Here is a 20,198-nt window from a genome sequence, read left to right as displayed (position 1 = left end):
TGAAGTTTGAGGATGTGTTTTTCACACCATCATACGCTGCCTTTTGAAAAACACACCCAGTCATTTCCTCAAACAGTGTTTAAGTGTGTCTTCATGAACACAGCTTGTCCACACCCACACACCCACGTGCATGTACCTACACATATGGACGTGCACTGTACACAGGCACACCCAGCCTTGCCAAGGACTTTAGAGCTGCATGCAGTTTGTCTTCAGCAGAGAGCAATAAGAAAGTGTAGCTGCTCTCAGTGTGCGTTCTTGGAAGTGTTTCTTATCTCTGCAGAGGATGTTACCCAGTGCTGTGTATTTGGGGAAATGGAAGGGAGAATTAGGAGCTATCTGGAGGGAGGGGAGCTTCCATTTTGGATATTACCGATGTGGCTTCTCATGAACTATATAGTCTTAGAAATAGTGATATTGCCCTGGCCCATGTGGTCAGTTGGTTGAGTGTTGTTTTATGCACTGAAAGGTCACAGGCTGGATTCCTGGTCAGGGCCACTGCCCGGGTTTTGGGCTCCATCCCCAATAGGTGCATGCAGAAAGCAGCCAATCAATGTTTCTCTCTCATCTCAATGTTTCTCCCTCTCTCTCCCCTCCTATCTCTCTAAAATCAACAAAAACACACTTTTAAAGAAATAGTGATATTACCCATTTTAATTTTGATTCAACAGGATTTTGACTTTCCATAGTTGACCTGATGCTTGCCTTGTGTTTAGTCTATGGCAGGTTTTGGTGGTCATGTCAGCTGACTTTAGTGGGAACTGCAGCTACACTTCAGTGGCAAAAGCCATGGGCTAAGCAGGAAGGCCTCAGCAGGAAGGCTAAAACACATTTTCTGGTTCCATGGCACTCATATCCTAACTGAAACATCAATACAAAAATAGTACTGTTAACTATTAAAGAATTAAAAATAATTACCCCAAATTTGCCGAAACCGGTTTGGCTCAGTGGCTAGAGCGTCAGCTTTCAGACTGAAAGGTCCCAGGTTTGCTTCTGGTCGAGGGTTGTACCATGGTTGCAAGCACATCGCCAGTAGGGGATGTGCAGGAGGCAACTGATCAATGTTTTGACATCCCCAGTAGGGGGTGTGAAGGAGGCAGCTGATGGTGTTTCTCTCTCATCAATGTTTCTAACACTCTATAATAAATAAATAAATAAATACCCCAAATTAAAAAATATATAAAATATATTTTATATTAAATATGTATATATAAATATATTAAATATAAAAAACTTAAGGTAAGTAGGCGCTTGGGCCAAATGCTCAAGGCAATTATATCTAGTACATTCTTTTCCCTGGCCAATTCTTGGGTCCGACTATCAAATACCTGTCACTGGATAGCAGTCCCAGTGGGGTTGTTCTGCTTACCGATCCATGCACATCGGTTTTAATAGCAAGTACTGGCATGCAGAGAAGGCCTGAGATAACATGTCAACTTGGCTGCTCTTCTGCTTATTTTCTTGATATGTACGATCATCATACTTTCCAGATCCAAAGTCAGAACCTGTGACTTGTAATTCCAGATTATTATTTGAGACTCTGGGAGGGCTTTTTACTATATTGAGAAACATTCTCGAGATCTCCTGGCTAGGATAAAAAGGGACCAAATGAGGAAGTTTGGGAAGTTTACTGGTTGCGGGACAGCTGATGATTTCAGTTATCGATAGCTCTGCTAGGCTTGAGGAGTCTACAAGGCAACCAAGAAAAAACATTTTGTAGAATTACAGTGTCATGCAGGGCCATAGATGTCCAGAGATGAGTGTTAAAGGAGTGAGCATAGTTGAGGTCAAGCAGAGATGGCAGACAGCCCTATTTCAGAAAGGATCCTGAACACACAGTATGTATTTCCCCCTGTTCTCTCCTCATTGGTCCCAGGCCTCATCTGGCTCCAGCTTCCTAGGAAAATATTTGCATTAAATATTATAATTTTTTAATATATAAACTTTATTCAAATTTTTTAAGAAGAAAAAAACACCAAGATTCAAAATGCTGGCAAAAGGTAGAAATAAATCATTCGTGCTAGGAGATATTCAAATAGTAAACAAAAACACTACAGAAAAACATTCACCCTCACAGTAATGAAGAAATGAAAATTGAAATAACCACAAGATACCTACCATGTTGCACCTTTAAAAATAACATAAAAAATTATTGTGCAGTGAGATGGAAGATTCAGCATATTGTTAGTGGCATTGTAAATTGAATACAATCTTTTTGATGAACTGTAAGGCGATACCTATATATAATGCCTTCCCTTGACCCATTCATCCAATTCTTGGATATTTTTCATTAGTAGGAGATTAGGGAGGAGAAGATGGCCACACCAACATTTATTAAGTGCTTCCTTCTTTTATAATAATAGTAATTACCATGATAAAAATAACAGTATTTGTCTCTTACTGTATACTAGGCACAGTACTACGCATGCTTTCTATATTTAACTAATCCTTCAAGTAACCTTACTAGGCACACACTTTAACTTTCATTTCACAGAGAAGGAAACCACTTACAAAGATTGAGTATTTTGCCAAAACAGGTTTGTCTCAGTGGATAGAGCGTCAGACTAAAAGGTCCCAGGTTTGATTCCGGTCAAGGGCATGTACCTTGGTTGCGGGCATGTACCTTGAGGGTGTGCAAGAGGCAGCTGATCGATGATTCTCTCTCATCCATGTTTCTGACTCTCTATCCCTCTCTCTTCCTCTGTGAAAAATCAATAAAAAATATATTAAAAAAAAAAAAAAAGATTGAGTATCTTGTCCAAGTTAAGTGGCAGAGCCAAAATTTAAACCCAGCTCAATCTCAAAACTATTTTGCCCGTCAGCATTGAATAATCCCCACGACCATCCCTTGGGGTGAGTATTATTAATTAATGACTTTGTGTAGAGAGAAACTGAAATTTGTGAAGGTTAAGGAACCTGCCCAAGGTCACATAATTCCTAAGTGGCAGAGCTAGCTTCGGAGCCTGAATCTGACTGGCTCCAAAGCCTATATTTTCCCACTGCACCATGTTTCTTCCTGAGGAAATAATTTAGTAGAGGAAAAACAAGAAGCATAGACTCAGATATTTATTGCAGCATTTCCCATAATCGCAATATAGTTGGACATTTCAAATCTAAACGTCCAATAGAGCACAGTCATTACAAAGGACAATTGTGAGGAGATAATTCTGTCTCACCCGTGTGATATTTTTGTTCTGCATTCCAGACTACGTTGGTTGTTGTTAGATACCTCCAGCTTATCGTAAATAAACTGTGGGGGAAATGCAAATGCTGCATTGTTTTGTGGAAAGTGGATCACAAAATAGTGCCTGTGCTATCATTGCACTTTCCTCAGGACACCTGTGCATGTGCTCAGCAACTGGAAGAAAATGAGCAAACACCTGTGCCTTTTGATGAATCTCTAGGGCTTGATGCAGCTTCTGGCCCATGGTGAACATTCAGTAAATGTTTTCTTTTTTTATTTTATTTTTATTTTTATTTTTATTAAATATATTTTATTGATTTTTTACAGAGAGGAAGAGAGAGGGATAGAGAATTAGAAACATCGATGAGAGAGAATCATTGATCAGCTGCCTCTTGCACACCCCCAACTGGGGATGTGCCCGCAACCAAGGTACATGCCCTTGACCGGAATCGAACCCAGGACCCTTCAGTCCACAGGCCGACGCTCTATCCACTGAGCCAAACCGATCTCGGCTGTTTTCTTTTTTTTAAAATACGTTTTTATTGATTTGAGAGAGAGGAAGGGACAGAGAGAGAGAGAGAAATATCTGATCGGTTGCCTCCCACACTCCCTGTCCAGAGACACACACCCTAACCAGACACTGAATCCCCCGGGGCATATGCCCTGACTAGGAATTGAACTGGCAACCTCTCAGTGCATGGGGCGACTCTTAGCCAACCAAGCCACATTGGCCAGGGCCATTCAGCAAATGTTTACGAAAGGCATGGGCTTGTCCTGACAGCTGGGAGAGCCTGTCTCCCGGCCCAAGCCCAGCACTGCCAAGATGGAAAGTCAGGCCCGAGGGAGAGGAGGCACGCAGGCCAGGCCGGGATTCATGCTGGGCACATGCCACCTTGGAGGCTCTGGGAAGGCAAACGAGGGGAGGGTATAGGATTTCATGGCTTAGAGGGCAGGGGACACCAGGGGCAACCAAGGAGCTTGCATGTAATAGGCCTCCAGTCAATACTTCGAGGAATGGATGACCTGCACTGGCTGAAGTCAAGGCTTCTGCAGTCCCTCACTGCTCTCTCCACTTCTGACTCTGTTTTGCCTTCCTGTATGATTCCAACATCCTCTGCCCAAACACACAGGATTTCTCCTTCCTGGGAACCCTATAATGCACTATATAATCTCTGTGTTACATTTATTCTCTTGTGTGAGTGTAAGATTCATGCTATAGAAATATTCTCAGAGCCAGTGAAGGAGATAGAAATTGCCAGTTAAAATCCAACCTGACAGCTGAAACCGGTTTGGCTCAGTAGATAGAGCGTCGGTCTGCGGACTGAAGGGTCCCAGGTTCGATTCCAGTCAGGGGCATGTACATTGGTTGCAGGCACATCCCCAGTAGGGGCTGTGCAGGAGGCAGCTGGTCAATGTTTCTAGCTCTCTATCCCTCTCCTTTCCTCTCTGTAAAAAATCAATAAAATATATATTAAAAAAAAAATTTTTTTAATTTAAAATCCAACCTGACTGTTCCATTTCTTGTTGTGAAAAGGATTTTTTTCCTGGAGGAATTCACCTGGGCATGACTTCTTAGGCCTTACACTATCTGTGGTTCTAGCCACAGGGAAGAAAAATGGCTGAGAATCGGAATCACTATCTATCGATTCTGAAAAGTATCTTACTTTCTACAAGTCTTTGGAAAACACAACTACCTGCCTATCACCCCCACTCCCACCCACCCACATCCCATAAATGTAACTGATATGGAAAGTGCCAGGAGATTATATCAGCTCACAGAAGAGAGATCAGTATGTCAACATCGTTTAAGTATAAGCTGTCCCAGAGCCTGGCATAGTCAAGTTGAAAAACGGCACGTCTGGATTTGGCCTAGCTTTGCTCAGTGGCAGGATTGCAGCCCAAGAGGGTTTCCCGAAACTTAGCTGTTGGTGTACGATTTCACTGGTGTCCTGAGCTGGGGCGCTGTCCTCAGAGGGACTGCAGAATGGAAGTGGTGACGTGGTTGGAAGCTGGTGGGAGCTACTGCATGCCAGGGAGACTGGAAGCCAGAGAGGTGCAGGTCTCCTGTCTCTCCTAAGCTTCCCGCCTGCTCCCTCCTCGCCCAGCCTGTGAATCTGCCTCTGGCTAAGAGACGGACTTTCAGGAAACATCAGATGCCAGGCCCTGTGAGGATACAGCAGAGAAAACAGAAATGGATTCTGCCCCAGATGGCTTCGCGCTGTGGTTGGTGGTAAATCCTGCGAGGTGAAGGTGTTCCTATCAATGTAGTGTCTCCTCCGGTAGCCCTGTGTGGCCTGGGGCAGGGGCCCTGGGAACTGCCTGGGAGTCACAGGGGTGCCCAGGAGGCTTGAGTGTACCTAATGTAGCCAGGTCTGAGGCTAACATGCATCTCTGAGGTGTCTGCATTTTCCAGTAATATCCAATTTAGTCAATTCCTTTCAACGAAGGGGAGATCTTTCTCTCAGACACCTTCTCCTGCCTACTTACTCCTCTGGGTTGGTCTCCATGTACAATACGCATAGAAGTACCATGTTTCCCCGAAAATAAGACCTAGCTCATGGAAAGATAAGACATCCCCTGAAAATAAGACCTAGCGCAACTTTGGGAGAAAAAAATTAATATACGACACTGACTTCTTTTCGGGGAAACAGGGGTACTAATTTTTTAAAAATATATTTTATTGATTTTTTTACAGGGAGGAAGGGAGAGGGATAGAGAGTTAGAAACATTGATGAGAGAGAAACATTGATCAGCTGCCTCCTGCACACCTCCTACTGGGTATGTGCCCGCAACCAAGGTACACGCCTTTGATCGGAATCGAACCTGGGACCCTTGAGTCCATAGTCCAATGCTCTGTACACTGAGCCAAACCAGTTAGGGCCACATGGAACTACTAGATTACAGTTCTAAATCCCAGGGTTGGAGAGAGTGTCCTTGTTAGGCTTTGTGACATTATAACTCTCCTAGCTTTTTTCTGTTTTCTTTTATCCTCATCGTAATCTGATAAAGCAGGTATTTTTATCTGTTTGTAAAGCTAATAACAGCAGTAATCATAGCTAATACTTGTTGAGCATTTGCTCTGTGTTAAACTCTTCATGTACATTATCTCATTTAATTCATAACAGCCTAATGAGTTAAGAGAGTTTTTTGTGTTTTTTTTTTTAAATCTCCATTCTACAGAGGAAGCTTAGAGAGGATCAGTAACGTAATTGAGATGCTACTGCTAGGAAGCCCTGGCCAGGTAGCTCAATTAGAGTGTCACCCTGATGCCAAGGTTGTGGGTTTAATCCCTGGTTAGGGCGCATACAAGTATCAGCCAGTGAGTGCATAAATAAGTGGAACAGCAGCTCAATGTTTCTCTCTCTCACTCTCTCTTCTCCTGCCCCCCGCCCCCCCCTCCAATCAATTTTTTAAATTTTATTTTTATATATATTTTATTGATTTTTAACAGAGAGAAAGGGAGAGAGATAGAGAGCTAGAAATGTCGATGAGAGAGAAACATCAACCAGCTGCCTCTTGCACACCCACTACCGGGGATGTGCCTGCAACCAAGGTATATGCCCTTGACCGGAATCGAACCTGGGACCTTTCAGTCCGCAGACCGACGCTCTACCACTGAACCAAACCGGCTTCGGCATCCAATCAATTTTTTAAAAGCTGCCAGGAAGTATTGCATCTGTGAACTGCTTCCCACAATGAAGTATGAAGAAGCTAAAATGATCACCCTCACTTTGCCCATCTAGCTTGAAACAGTCAACCCTGACCTCTTCTCACTACAAAACTCTTGCTATTTCTGCTGACCATGACATAATTTTTTAAATGTTGACCATTTCTTTTGACAATAAAGAAATGCAGCCGAAACCGGTTTGGCTCAGTGGTAGAGCGTCCGTCTGCGGACTGAAAGGTCCCAGGTTCGATTCCGGTCAAGGGCATGTACATTGGTTGCGGGCACATCCCCGGTAGGGGGTGTGCAAGAGGCAGCTGGTCGATGTTTCTCTCTCATTGATGTTTCTAGCTCTCTATCCCTCTCTCCTCCTCTCTGTAAAAAACCAATAAAATATATATGTATAAAATAAAATAAAAAGAATTCAACCACCAAAAAAAAAAAAAAAAAAAAAAAAAGAAATGCAAGATGTTTGCCTTTTTAACTTTCACAAATACTATTAAAATAATTTGTTTTTAGAAATACTTGAATATTTTGCTGCCCTTTTCTCGCTAATGTTTTAGTGATGTTAATGTAGTCATGGCTAGGGTGGTTTCTATACACTGATTGTGGTCAAGGACTGTACGGGATGGAAAGCCTACTCGTACTCAATTCCTAATTAAATGGCCAGTAACTTCTGTAAGGGAGTACAAAGGAAATGAAAGATCTGGAGGAACCACATGGAGGACAAGAAGTTCAGGTTAAGGTTAGAAACATTTTTCCTCCTGTTCACATACTTGGGCCTTAACACAGAACCAGCTAGCTAAGAGCTTTGCTAAGGCGATTCAGGTCTGGTTTGCAGCAGTTAGTTATTTGCCCAGACTGTGATATTTGAGAGCCGTAGGCTCACCTTCCTTTCCTTCTCGGGAATGTTTCCTTATTGGCATTGCCAGCGGTGCTATTTAAAGGCTGGACTTAAAATGTCACTTCAGCATATCACAAGAGCCAGCTTCCTCATTCCACTGTGCTAGACTTTCTAATAATCTAATAATGAAAGAGGGAAATGGGCTGCAATAACCAAACTCTCCAAAGAAATGGGGTGTTTTACAATATATATTTACTAGAGGCCTGGTGAACAAAATTTGTGCATGGGGGTGGGGGGGATTGTCCCTCAGCCAAGCCTGCACCCTCTCCAATCTGGGACCCAGTATGATTGGGCCTAAACGGGCAGTTGGACAACCATCTCACAATTTAGGACTGTTGGCTTCCAACTGCTCACCTGCCTGCCTTCCTGATTGCCCCTAACTGCTTCTGCCTGCCAGCCTGATCATCCCCTAACCACTCCCATGCCAACCTGATTGATGTCTAACTGCTCCCATGCCAGCCCGTTTGCCCCCAATTTCCCTCCTCTGCTGGCCTGGTCACCCCTAACTGCCCTCCCCTGCAGGGTTGATCACCTTCAGCTGCCCTCCTTTGTAGGCCTGATGCCTCCCAACTGCCCTCCCCTGCTGGCCATCTTGTGGTGGCCATCTTGTGTCCACATAGGGGCAGGATCTTTGACCATATGGGGACAGCCATCTTGTGTGTTGGAGTGATGGTCAATCTGCATATTACTCTTTTATTAGATAGGATAGAGGCCTGGTGCATGGGTGAGGGCCAGCTGGTTTTCCCTGAAAGGTGTCCCGGATCAGGGTGGGGGTTCCCTTGGGGCATGGGATGGCCTGAGCAAAGGGCCTGTGGTGGTTTGCATGCCAGCCACACCCCCCAGCGACCCAAGGGGAAGCCCTGGTATCTGGAATATACTTACTTTCTACAATCGAAACTTTGTAGCCTGAAGTGGAGGCCTAGCACGGCAAGGGCAGGCAGAAAGCTTGGTTTCCTTCGTTGTCAGGGAAACGCCTCCCTCCTGCTCTCTGTGGCTGTAGCCATCTTGGTTGGGTTTATTTGCATACTCGCTCTGATTGGCTTGTGGGTGTGGCTTGAGGGCGTGGCTTTTGTGGAGTGGCGTGGTGGTTAATTTGCATATTGCTTTTTTTTATTAGGATATCAAATGAGCTTTGGTCTCAACTTTAGAACAACGCAATTCACAGCAGGTGAAGGAGGACAAGGGCTGCAGAGGGGAAGGAGGGGGGGGAGATGAGACGGCAGGGGCTGTTGGGAGAGATGGTCACCTGGCAAGCTCTGTTCTGCTCTCCAGGTCTGTTCTGAGGACCACTTGGGAAGAGACTGTTCCAGGCACATCTCTCAGCTTCTGGTAGTTCCTAGGCTGTGGTAGCTTCAGTCTGCACATAACACTCTCCCTGGGTGGGTGGGTGTCTGTCTCTGTGTCCAAGTTTTCCCTTTTTTATAAGCACACCAGTCATATTGGATTAGAGCCCATCCTAAAGACCTCGTTTTAAGTTGATTACCTCTGTAAAGACCCAGTCTCCAAATAAGTTCATATTTTGAGGTATTGGGAGTTAGGAATCCCAAATATATACCTTTTGGAGGATATAATTTAATGCTTAAGAGCAAGGTTGGTTCAATATTTTAAAATAAATTACTGTAAACCATTATATCAATAGTCTAAAGCAGAAAAACACATGATCACAGTAATTAATGCAAAAAAAGCACCTGACAGCCCTTGGCTGGTCTGGCTCAGTGGATAGAGTTTTGGCCCACAGACTGAAGGGTCCTGTGTTCGATTCTGGTCAAGGGCACAGGGCACATACCTCAGGTGCAGGCTCAATCCCTGGCCCTGGTTGGGGCACGTGCGGGAGGCAGCCAATTGATATGTTTTTCTCTCTCTCTGTCTCTCCCCCTCCTTTTCACTCTCTCTAAATATCAACGAAAAAATATACTCAGGTGAGGATTAACAACAACAAAAAAAGCATTTGACAGAATTGAACATGCATTCATTATTTTAAAAATCTCAGCAAGGCCCTGGCCGGTGTGGCTCAGTTTGGCTCAGTTGGTTGGAGCATCGTTCCGTGTACCAGTTTGATTCCCAGTCAGGGCACATGCCCACCAGGTTTCCAGTTAGATCCTCAATGGGGGTAGTGGGGGTCGGGGGAGATGAAGGAGTGCAGCTGATCAATGTTTTTTTTCTCACATTGATGTTTTTCTCTCTTGTTCTTTCTCCCTCCCCTTCCTTCCTCCTTCCCTTTCTCCCTCCCTCTCTCTCTCCATTCCTTCCTTCTCGCCTCCCTCCCCTTTCCCTTCTTCTCTCTAAAATGAATTTTACAAATTCTCAACAAGGAAGAAATAGAACCTGATAAAATACATCCACAAAATAACCTACAGCTAATATCATACCTAATGGTGAAAGATTGAATGCTTTCCCCCTTAGATCAGGAACAAGGATGTACAATATCCTATTCAACATCATATTTAATATACTAGCAATATTAGGCAAGGCAAAGGAAGAAATAAACTGTCCCTATGATTGTCTACAAAGAAAATATGTCTGCCCCTGTCCCTCCCCAGTGTGGCTCAGTGGTTGAGCGTCAACCTATGAACCAGGAGGTCAAGGTTCAATTTCTGGTCAGGGCATATGCCCAGGTTGCTGGCTAGATCCCCAGTGTGGGGCGTGTAAGAGGTAGCTGATCAATGATTCTCTCTCATCATTGATATTTCTATCTCTCTCTCCCTCTCCCTTCTTCTCTGAAATCAATTTTAAAAAATTTTTTTAAAGAAAGAAAGAAAATCTACCAAAAAGAATAAATCCCAGAACTAGTAAGTGAATTTAGCAAGGTGATAGAATACAAAATTAATATACCAAAATCTACTGTGTTTCTATACAATGGCTATGAACAATTAGAAATCTGAATTTAAAATTTTTATGGAAAAAAAACAAAGGAACTGAATAGGCAAAATAATTTTGAAAAAGAATAAAATTGGAAGAATTATATTACTTGATTTGAAGACTTTCTATAAAGTCGAGAGAGCATAGTATTTGTGAAGGAAAAGACATATAAATTAATGGAACAGAATTTAGTCCAGAAATAGACCCAAAAAATATCTCCAATTGATTTTTTTTTTTTTTTTACAGAGGTACACAGGCAATTCAATTAAGGGCAATCTTTTAACAAGTGGTAATAGGATAAGGGGGCACAAGGCTAGAAACATTTTCATCAACCTAAAATAAAACCCATTAAATAGTGACTCTCCATTTCCACCTCCTCTCAATTGCTGGTGAGCACCAATCTGCTTTCTGTCTCTATGGATTTACCTATTCTGGATGTTTCAAATAAGTGGATATGGAACCTTTCTGTGTCTGCTTTCCTTACATAATGCTTTTGAGGTTTACCTACCTTGTAGCATGGATCGGGACTTCCTTTCTTTTTACAGCTGAATAATATTCCACTGTGTGTCGATACCACAGTTTGTTTAGCCATTCTTCTGTTGGTAAACATTTGGGTTGTTTTCTCCCGTTTACTGTTGTGAAAAGTGATGCTATGAACATTCATCTATAAGGAATGCTTGGGCTTCTTTTGGATACATACCCAGGAGTGGAATTACTGTGACATTCAGTAATTCTGTGTTTAACCTTTTAGGAACCATTGAACTATTTTCATCCACATTCACTTTATACAGTGCATATTATTTATGCAACATCTAACATAAAAATAACCTTTGCAAATGGACTCATAGCATAATTTTGTGGCCACATACTATTCTCTTGCATGTATTTTATAATTTAATTAACCATTCCAGTATTTTAGCCACTTTTAATTTTTTTTAATTTTAATTTTTTTTAATTTTTATTTTTTTGTATACTAAATAATCTGACAAACCTTTGTGCTTTACATGCTTAATTCAACTGAAATTGTCTCCTTAGGGTAAATTCCACAAAGTCAAATCATTAATTTATAATGTAAATACTTTCTAAGTTCTTGTTGCATCTTACCAAATTGCTTTCCAAAAAACGTTCTACCAAATGGCACCTTGACTGGCAACGTGGGAAGCCTCCATTTAGCCAAACCCATCTCAGCACTTGATAGTTTTATTATTTTTAAAATCTTTGTAAATTTTGTAGGTTAAAGAAGAAAAGATTCTTATACTTGATTTAATTTCTAACAATGGTTATAATGCCCTTGAACTTTTTGATGTGTTTATTACTCATTTACATTTCAGGATTTACGAATTGTCTGTTCATATCTTTACCCATTTATGTTTGAAGGTTTGTATTTGGGATGCTTCTTGTCACGAATAACAGATCAAACCATGGCTTCTACAAATAGGGGATAAACTCTTCTGACATAAAAAGACACCTGGAAGTATGCAATTGCAGGCTGGCTTAGTGTTTAGGATGTCAGCATGGTGTACTGGCAATGCAGCATGTCTACAAAGCCTCCAAACAGCACACCCATGTTCAAGGCCGGAAGGAAGGGGACAGGATTGAGCCAACTGCCTCTGTCCCTGTTATTACTGAAGTAATAGCTTCTCCGGTGCCACCCCAATGGATTTCATCTCCTCACATTTTACTGATAGAACCAGGTCTTCAGGCCACCCTTCACTGCCAGGGAATTGAGCAATGAAGGATCCAAATGCTAGGCTTACGCCAATCATGCTCCATCCCCTGGGAATGAACACTTGTTGCCCACAACAAAATTAGAAAGGAGGAGGCACCTGGAAGGCATGGATTCTAGAAGGCAACCAACACTGATACAGAGTCTCAGTACGGGTTTGTTTGTTTTTTCTGCCCGGCCAGTGTGGCTCAATGGTTGAGCATCGACCCACAAACCAGGAGGTCACGTTTGATCCCCAGTCAGGGCACATGCTCGGGTTGTAGGCTCCATTCCCCATAGCAGGAGTGCAGGAGACAGCTGAGCAATGATTCTCATCATGGATGTTTCTCTCTCCCCCCCCCTCCCTTTCTCTCTCAGAGATCAATAAAACCATATTAAAGCTCTTCAGGAGCTCATTGTCGGTATAGTAATCAGGGTCCCACCGTAAAAACAGAAACCACTCACTATTTAAAACAGAATGTGGTGCGGTGACTAGATTCTATGGTAGGGGTGTCGAACTCAATCAGAGAAGGGGCTAAAATCTAAAATCCAGCCTAAATCGCGGGCCGAATGGTTTACTGAACAGTCATAAATTGACAATGTCATAAACTGACAGCGGAGTGCAGTGATGACAGCGCGGTGCGGGCCACATTGCAAGGCCTGGCGGGCTGGATTTGGCCCGCGGGCCTTGTGTTTGACACATGTGTTCTATGGTAATAAAAAGAATCAAGGAAACCAACTGGGAGTGAGAAAACTAGAGACTGGCAGCAGCAGGGCGCCTGGAGGCAATGCTGTGCTGGTAACTGGCTCTCCCGGAGAAAAAGCCTTGGTTTTAGCATGGGCCAGTTTGAAGCTAGCAGCAGTTTACTAGGCAGCATGCAAAATTCCTAAATATTTACCAGCCTGCGCTTCTGAGCCAGTCCAAGCCAGCTCTAGCGCACCACACGCTGGAAAGGAAAAGGGAGCAGGTGGTGTTATCCAAGCCCACAGGCCAGAGGATCACTAACTACCAAGAAGTCCTCCATGAGACAGGGCGAGGAGGAGAAACAGTCTGACTTTACCTTCTCACCCTCACATCTCCTGACAGTGCCTGGTTGAAGCCGGCTGGAGGCAGCCGACCAGCAGTGAGAGCCTGGGAAATGCGGCTTGTGGGGTTGTCTCCCAAGAGCAACGAGCAGAGCATGGGAGAGACAACTGCTGTCCTCCTCCTTTCTCTCCATCCCTGTTGTCTTTTCCTGTCATCTTTTAGATTCTGCGTTTTCTCACCGCCTTACATTGCTAAGGCTTTGCTTCCCTGCCAGAAAATTCCCAAAAGGGGACTTTTCCTTCCCCTTATCCTACACTGCTGTTCATGCCCGTTCTGTGCCCTTCTATGGTTTCTCTCCTGCTTCTGCACCTTTTGGGAGTTGCTCTGCTCTGCTCTTCCTTCTTTGTGCTACTGCTTCTGCGCACCTGGATATTCTGCTACGCACTCTCTGTCATGCTTGGGTGATCAGGGTTTTGTGCGGAGAGGAGGACTCTCACTCAGCGCACCAGTGGTGGAGAGGGCTTTGCAGAAAGTTGCACGTGGACTGAAACTGGAATTTGAAGGACTTGGGGAACCAAGATGGCTTTAGCTACCCACTCTGCTTGCATGCCACAGCCTGCACCATCCTTCCAGGTTGCCTTTGGTTCCCTCTCGTGATGCTGCTGAATTCTTTTATATCATTCATTCCACGTCAGCTGGTCCAGATTCCGAAACTCACGGCTGTCCATGCCAGGTCACCTGATGCATCTCTAGCCAACCTGATGCATCTCCAGCCAGGCATCCAATCTGTAGCACTGCCCAGGGGAAAGCTTAGCACTGGGTTTTCTCAGCAGGGGCTATCGGCCATCCAATTCACCTAAGAGTGATATCATGTTGGCGTGGCAGGCCCTGGGACTTACCTGTCCAGGAAGGGGTTGCTCTTGCTTTCAGTCTATTCGCTCTGCTTCTCCTCTCTCTCTGCCCACCTGTGCACTAAGATCCATTTGCTGTGTCTTCTGACTCTTGTGATGGCAAGTCTTGGCCCCCAGACTCTAGCCCAGAGACTCTCAACCCTGGTTGATATGACAACTGTCTGGGGAATTCAAGAAACTACCAATGCCAGGCCCACTGGACACTAGGGCTTAACTGGTCTGTGATTGGGTTGGGTATAAGTGATATTTTTTCTTTTTTGTCGGGGAGGGGGTTCTTTGTTAATCCTCACCTGAGGATAATTTCCCATTGCTTTTAAAAATTTATTTTTGTTTATGTGTTTTTGTTGTGTTGTTGTATATCCTCACCCAAAGATAGTTTTCCATTGATTTTTAGAGAGTAGGAGGGATAGGGAGAGACAGAAAGAGAGAGAGAAACATCAATGTGAGAGAGACACATCAATTGGTTGTGCCCCGAGCAGGGCTGGGGATCGATCCTACAACCGAGGTACATGTCCTTGACTGGAATCAAACCCAGGACTTTTCAGTCTCAGGGCAGGGAATGAACCTGCAACCCAGGTATGTGCCCCAGATAAGGAATCAAACCCGTGACCCTTTGGTACCTGAGCTGATGCTCTAACCACTGCTTAGGACCAGGGCAGGCATGGGTACTTTTTGTAAGCTCCCTGGATGACTCTGAAGTGCAACAGAGATCCCATCATGGCTGCCTGGGCACTGGGCACTGACTTCACCTGCCACATCTTTCCCACACTCCGTGTGGGAACGCACTGACCACCAGGGAGCAGCTCCTGCATTGAGTGTCTGCCCTCTGGTGGTCAGTCTGCATCATAGGGACTGGTTGTTCCGCTGGTCATTCTGCTATTCGGTTGATTGGCATATTAGGGTTTTATTATATAGGCTATGCCTTCCACACTCACTTGATCCCCTCCCATATCTTTTAAGGTAGAAAGAACAAATATAGTAGGTCCTCGGGTTATGTCGGAGATCCTTTCCTATGACACAACGTAACGCGATTTTCATTGTTAATTCGGAACCCACCTATATAAGCACCTACGTCACTCCCATGGAGCACATACACAGCAGTAATGAAGTGAAACAGTAAAAATTTAAAAGAAAGATAACAATTCCTGACCTTTACTTGTGGTAAATAAATAATAAAAAACATAAAGCACATATGTACATACGTCGAAATGACCAAACATTTTTTTAAATAAATAAATGGGAGATGGAGACGTAACCATGAAATGACATATCCCGAGGACTGTCCATACTATTATCCTCCTTTTCTCTGGATGAGACATTATCCCTATTTTTCCCTTTTCCCAAAGAGCCTCAAGACCATAGTTACACCCAGGTGTGGACGTGGGACAGAACGTAGGACTCCAACTGTCCCCTGTGGTGCTTGTGCAGCATGTCCTGTGGCTCTACAGGCGAAGCCATCCAGACACCGGCAATGGTCATGTGTGGGAATGTGTAGGCTCAAAGGGAAGTTAGTACCTCAGCTTTAAGGGAGTTATAGAATAACTATATAACTATATATAGAATAACTAAATAACAGAAGGAGAACATGTGAGTGTGATCGCAGTAATAGCGGTGTAAGGTCAGACTGAGGCACTCCATGATTTCCATCAGCTTACACCAAATGAGCTCATGATCTAAGTGAGACCCAAGTGCTGTCCATTTAGCAAAAGTTCGCACAGGACTGCCTTTTGCTGCCAGCAAGGGGCTTGCTGCTTCCCAGCCCCTCAGTGAACATCCTGGAGATGCTGCTGAGATACAGGCAGGAGGGAGGCAGGGATACAGGCAGGGATACAGGATGGTGGGGCTGAGGAGCTCTGAAGACAGGATCCTCAGAGGCTCCCAGATGGCCTGAGGAAATCTTTATAGGTTTTAATTAAATCCCCTAAACAGCCAGCATTTTTATTTAAATTGTGTCAGAGCCCAGATGGCAAAACAAGTGTGTGTTTTTTTCCTTCTGTTTTGTCTTTCATTTTTAGATTTTTAAACTGCAGGACTTTTTACAGCCTGTTTTAAAAATTGCCATCATGCACTTTATGTGTGGTTCTGCTTCCCTCCAGATGCTGGTGAGGTCCATAAAAATGGACTATGCATGTTAGAGGGTAGGTCTAGGTTGCCTGGTGAATTACTGCATTTGCACCTGAACTTGCACTCCCCTCAGAACCACCAAAGACCAAGTGAGAACTTTGCTGGCTCCTCAGAACAGAAGAAGCTCTGGGCTCAGCTGGGCAGGGCATTTCTGACAGTGGCCTTCCCACTGTCAGAAGGCGGTCAGGGGGCACCCAGCCACCCCTCTGCTCTCTCTGCTCTACAGCTGTGGGTTCTGTATGGCACTGGCTCCATGGACAACTGGGAAGGCCAATAAATTAGGTCATGTCTGTCCACTGCCATCCAGGCAAAACTCTTAAAGAGGTTTATGAGTAACATATTCCCTCCAGGGTACTATCTCCACCTTCAAAGCCACACTGGCCCCACCCTCACCTAGTTCTGCCTGGCACTTACACACCCAGTTTTACTGAGCTCTGGCTCCAGATTCTTCCCCGGCTTTTTTTCACATCCCCATGTGTCAACTTATAACACCTTGCTCTGGCCTCTTAAGGAAAGGGAGCTCACAGGAACAAAATGGTATATATATATTTTAAATATATCTTTATTGATTTCTGAGAGGGATGGAGAGGGAGGGAGATAGAAACATCAGTAATGAGAATCATCATCGATTGGCTGCCTTCTAGGTCATAGGTCAATCTTCAACTTCTGAGCCATGCTGGCCAGGCAATAAGTGTCATTTTTTTTTTAAATTATTATAAACAGCTTGCATGTGCCTAAAAACCAACTAACAACTGGTGTAAAAGCCACAATTTCCAAACAGTGCTCCAAAACAGCAATTTAGTTTTATCGTAACGTGATTAAAATGCTTTTCTGTTTTCAGCTCATCTCCCAGGGCTGCAGGCACAGGCTCCTGAAGATGGGAGCGTCTGCACGGCTAGCGGTTGGGTCTCTGGAGGAGGGAAGCCAGGTCCCCGCACGCCTTTGGCTTGGCTCTGCCTTCCTTCCTGGAAGGCAGGTAGTCTTCAGTCAACCTGCTTCCAGATACTGTTATTGGAAAAATGCATTGGTGGTCTTTCTTTGTTGCTAGCGGGAGTGGGGCTCTTGGGGTGCTGCTGGAGGAAGCATTTCCAGACACCCCCCGGGCGATGAGACGTGGTAAAAAGCTTTGTTGCCATGGAATTGCATCCCTTTGGTGAAGTCCCATTTCCCTAATCCAGTCCTGGAAGAAGCGCAGTTGAGGATCCAGGAGAGCTAGAAGGAAAGCCGGTGTGGAGCCTTCCCGTTCCAGCGTGGCACTAGGCGAGTGGCAGCCATTTGTCCATTGTGTGTAGGGTCCACCCGGCCCCGGGCCATGTGGGCAAAGGCAGAGCATGAGAGCCCCACAGGCCAGGAGTCAAGGGCGCTATGCCAGGAGGCAAGAGAGAAAAATCCCTCGTTTAGGAGCTTAAGTATCTCACATCTTCCCGTGCTTGCAGTGGCCATACCTACTCGGGCCAATGACCTGTTCCCAAGTGTGATTGACAGTTTACCTTCCCTATTTCACCCAGACTTTACTGAGCATCTGCGTATTCTTCCCTGGTCCAGTACCTCCCCCCCCCCCCCCCCCGTCCCCCACCCCCCAGGCTCTGCAGGGAACAGACCAGTGCCTCCCTGGGGAGTGGTAACTGCAGCTTCCTGGCAAAGCTGTCCAGATGACATGCCTACTGGCCTTCTCTTGGCTCCCTTCCAGTTATTAATGAGCTAGGTTAATTACACTGATATCAATATGACAAGCTCCTCCATTTGCAGCATGAAGGCAATTCATTGTGTTTGGACCCTGTCACTGCCTCAGGACCCTCAGCACACCCAATGCCTGCAGCGTGAGAGGGGTCAGAGGTCTGGATACCTCTGTGTCTACTTTAGCATCAGAGCCCCACAGAATAAATTTTATTTTCATATTATGATTCAACAATGTTTCTGTTAGGCATCAAACATTTATTTAGCAGATATACTGAGATCCTACTATGAACCTAAATAGAATATTGGGGACTAGCTACCATTACAAGAAATCTTAAATCATGCTCTGTTAACTGTGGTTGTTCTGTTCTGATTTGAGAAAGCAGACTCTGAACCTCGCCCTGGGACGAGAGTTGTATGCCCTGGGACATGGGAGCTAACATCAGAATGTAGTCCCTCCTCCTTTCTCAAGACCTGCCTACCATTATGAAAAGATTAACAACCTTGTGGCTGAAACAATCTAGTCCAGGAGGCACCCCGGCCCCAGCCTGCATTGCCTGTAACATGTAACCATTATCCCGGGCCTACTTTCCCATGCCTGAAATTCTTACTCTCCCACATGATCTTTGCTTCCTACCCAATAGAGGCAGCTGGCTTATGGGGAGGGGCAGAGCAGATTTTTGTGGATGACCTGCTGCTCTCCCATACTGCCACCATTATTGGAATAAATGCTCATATATGATGCAACCTTATTCCTGCTTAATTGGCTCAAGTAGTGATAGGCAGCCCGGACCCATTGGTTATCCAATTACACTATTATCAGATATACAGAAATGCTCTCTACCATCTCTCAAGGTAGTGAGGGAGATAGATTTTAAAATAGTATCCTCACTAAAATGCAACAGGCGATAAAATAGTCTCACACAGGGATACCGAGGCCATTTGACCTTAGATGAGGTGTTAGGGAAGACTTACTGGACATGGTGCCTGAACTGAGTCTTGAAGGAGGTCTGGAGCAAACACAGATAGGAATGGCACTCCAAATGAAGCAAACAGGGTTAGCTAAGGCACAGGATATGAAGGATGAAGGTGGAGCTGGAGGCTCCTTCAGCAGTGGGCATCAGTAGAATGCAAAAATGACAGGCTATGACTGACCAGGGAGGGCCTGGTACAAACTAGAAGCTAAGCCCAGTCATCAAAATGCTTAGCGCCATGATTGGCAAATTGTGGCTCATGAGCCACATGCAGCTCTTTGGCCCCTTGAGTGTGGCTCTTCCACAAAATACCACGGCCTGGGTGAGTCTATTTTGAAGTAGTTGCATTAGAAGAAGTTTAAGTTTAAAAAATGTGGCTCTCAAAAGAAATTTCAATCGTTGTACTGTTGATATTTGGCTCTGTTGACTAATGAGTTTGCGGACCACTGGCTTAGAGCAACAGTGACAATGTGAAATGGCTCTGGGTAAAGGATTAAGTCTGGGTTGGAAGAAAGATGCGTTTAGGAACCTTGACTAGAGATGAAGAGAAGGGGAGCGGCTCAGGGAATCTGTGGAAAGTTTAATTAGCAGAACTCAGTGACCACCTGGCTGGAAGAGGAGAGAGAAGGGCACGTGCAAATGAACTCAGCTTCCAGCTTTGAGGTCTTTGGCATCTGAGTTACTGCTTACCTGGGAACTGGTGGGTTCAAGTGGACTCCCCGCTTTGTGAGTCCAGAGTGAGGTGATATTTCTGAACACTAAAGGCACCAATTCCTACCAACATTTAAACATGTAGATACATTATCTCTCCTTGAAGGTTATTTCTTGGCCATACAGGTCGTTTCAGGCCTGTGAGCAGGATTGGGAGTGAAGCGAGGAGAGCTCACATTTCCGAGCAGAATCCTGGCAAGGCCGCTGAGACGTGTTCCCAGCTCCAGATGGCCTGGGGGAGGGCTTGGGGAGAAGCTGAAAGCAGCAGAGGGCCTGATTGGCCCGCAGGGACACCACCCGCACACCCGGAGGGGGACAGCCTGCTGGGCAGCAGGTGCCCAACCAGCCAGATGCAACTGCACCTGGTCTCATTTCCTCCCGGTCAGCGTTGGAATTCTGTCAGGAGCTGTATCTCTCTCCTCTTCTAAGCAAAAATAATTTAGACCAACTGATCACTG

General features: G+C 44.8%; 1 protein-coding gene across 2 annotated transcripts in view; it reads left to right on the top strand.

Annotated features, from left to right (window-relative positions):
- EXPH5 (exophilin 5) overlaps window positions 1-20,198 on the top strand; it is a 73,242-nt gene that overhangs the window by 1,412 nt on the left and 51,632 nt on the right. The gene's annotated exons all lie outside the window — the stretch shown is intronic.

Source organism: Pipistrellus hanaki (assembly GCF_964339955.1).
Source record: "Pipistrellus hanaki genome assembly, chromosome: 9".
Lineage (NCBI taxonomy): Eukaryota > Metazoa > Chordata > Mammalia > Chiroptera > Vespertilionidae > Pipistrellus > Pipistrellus hanaki.
This window is presented reverse-complemented; position numbering and strand designations above follow the sequence as displayed.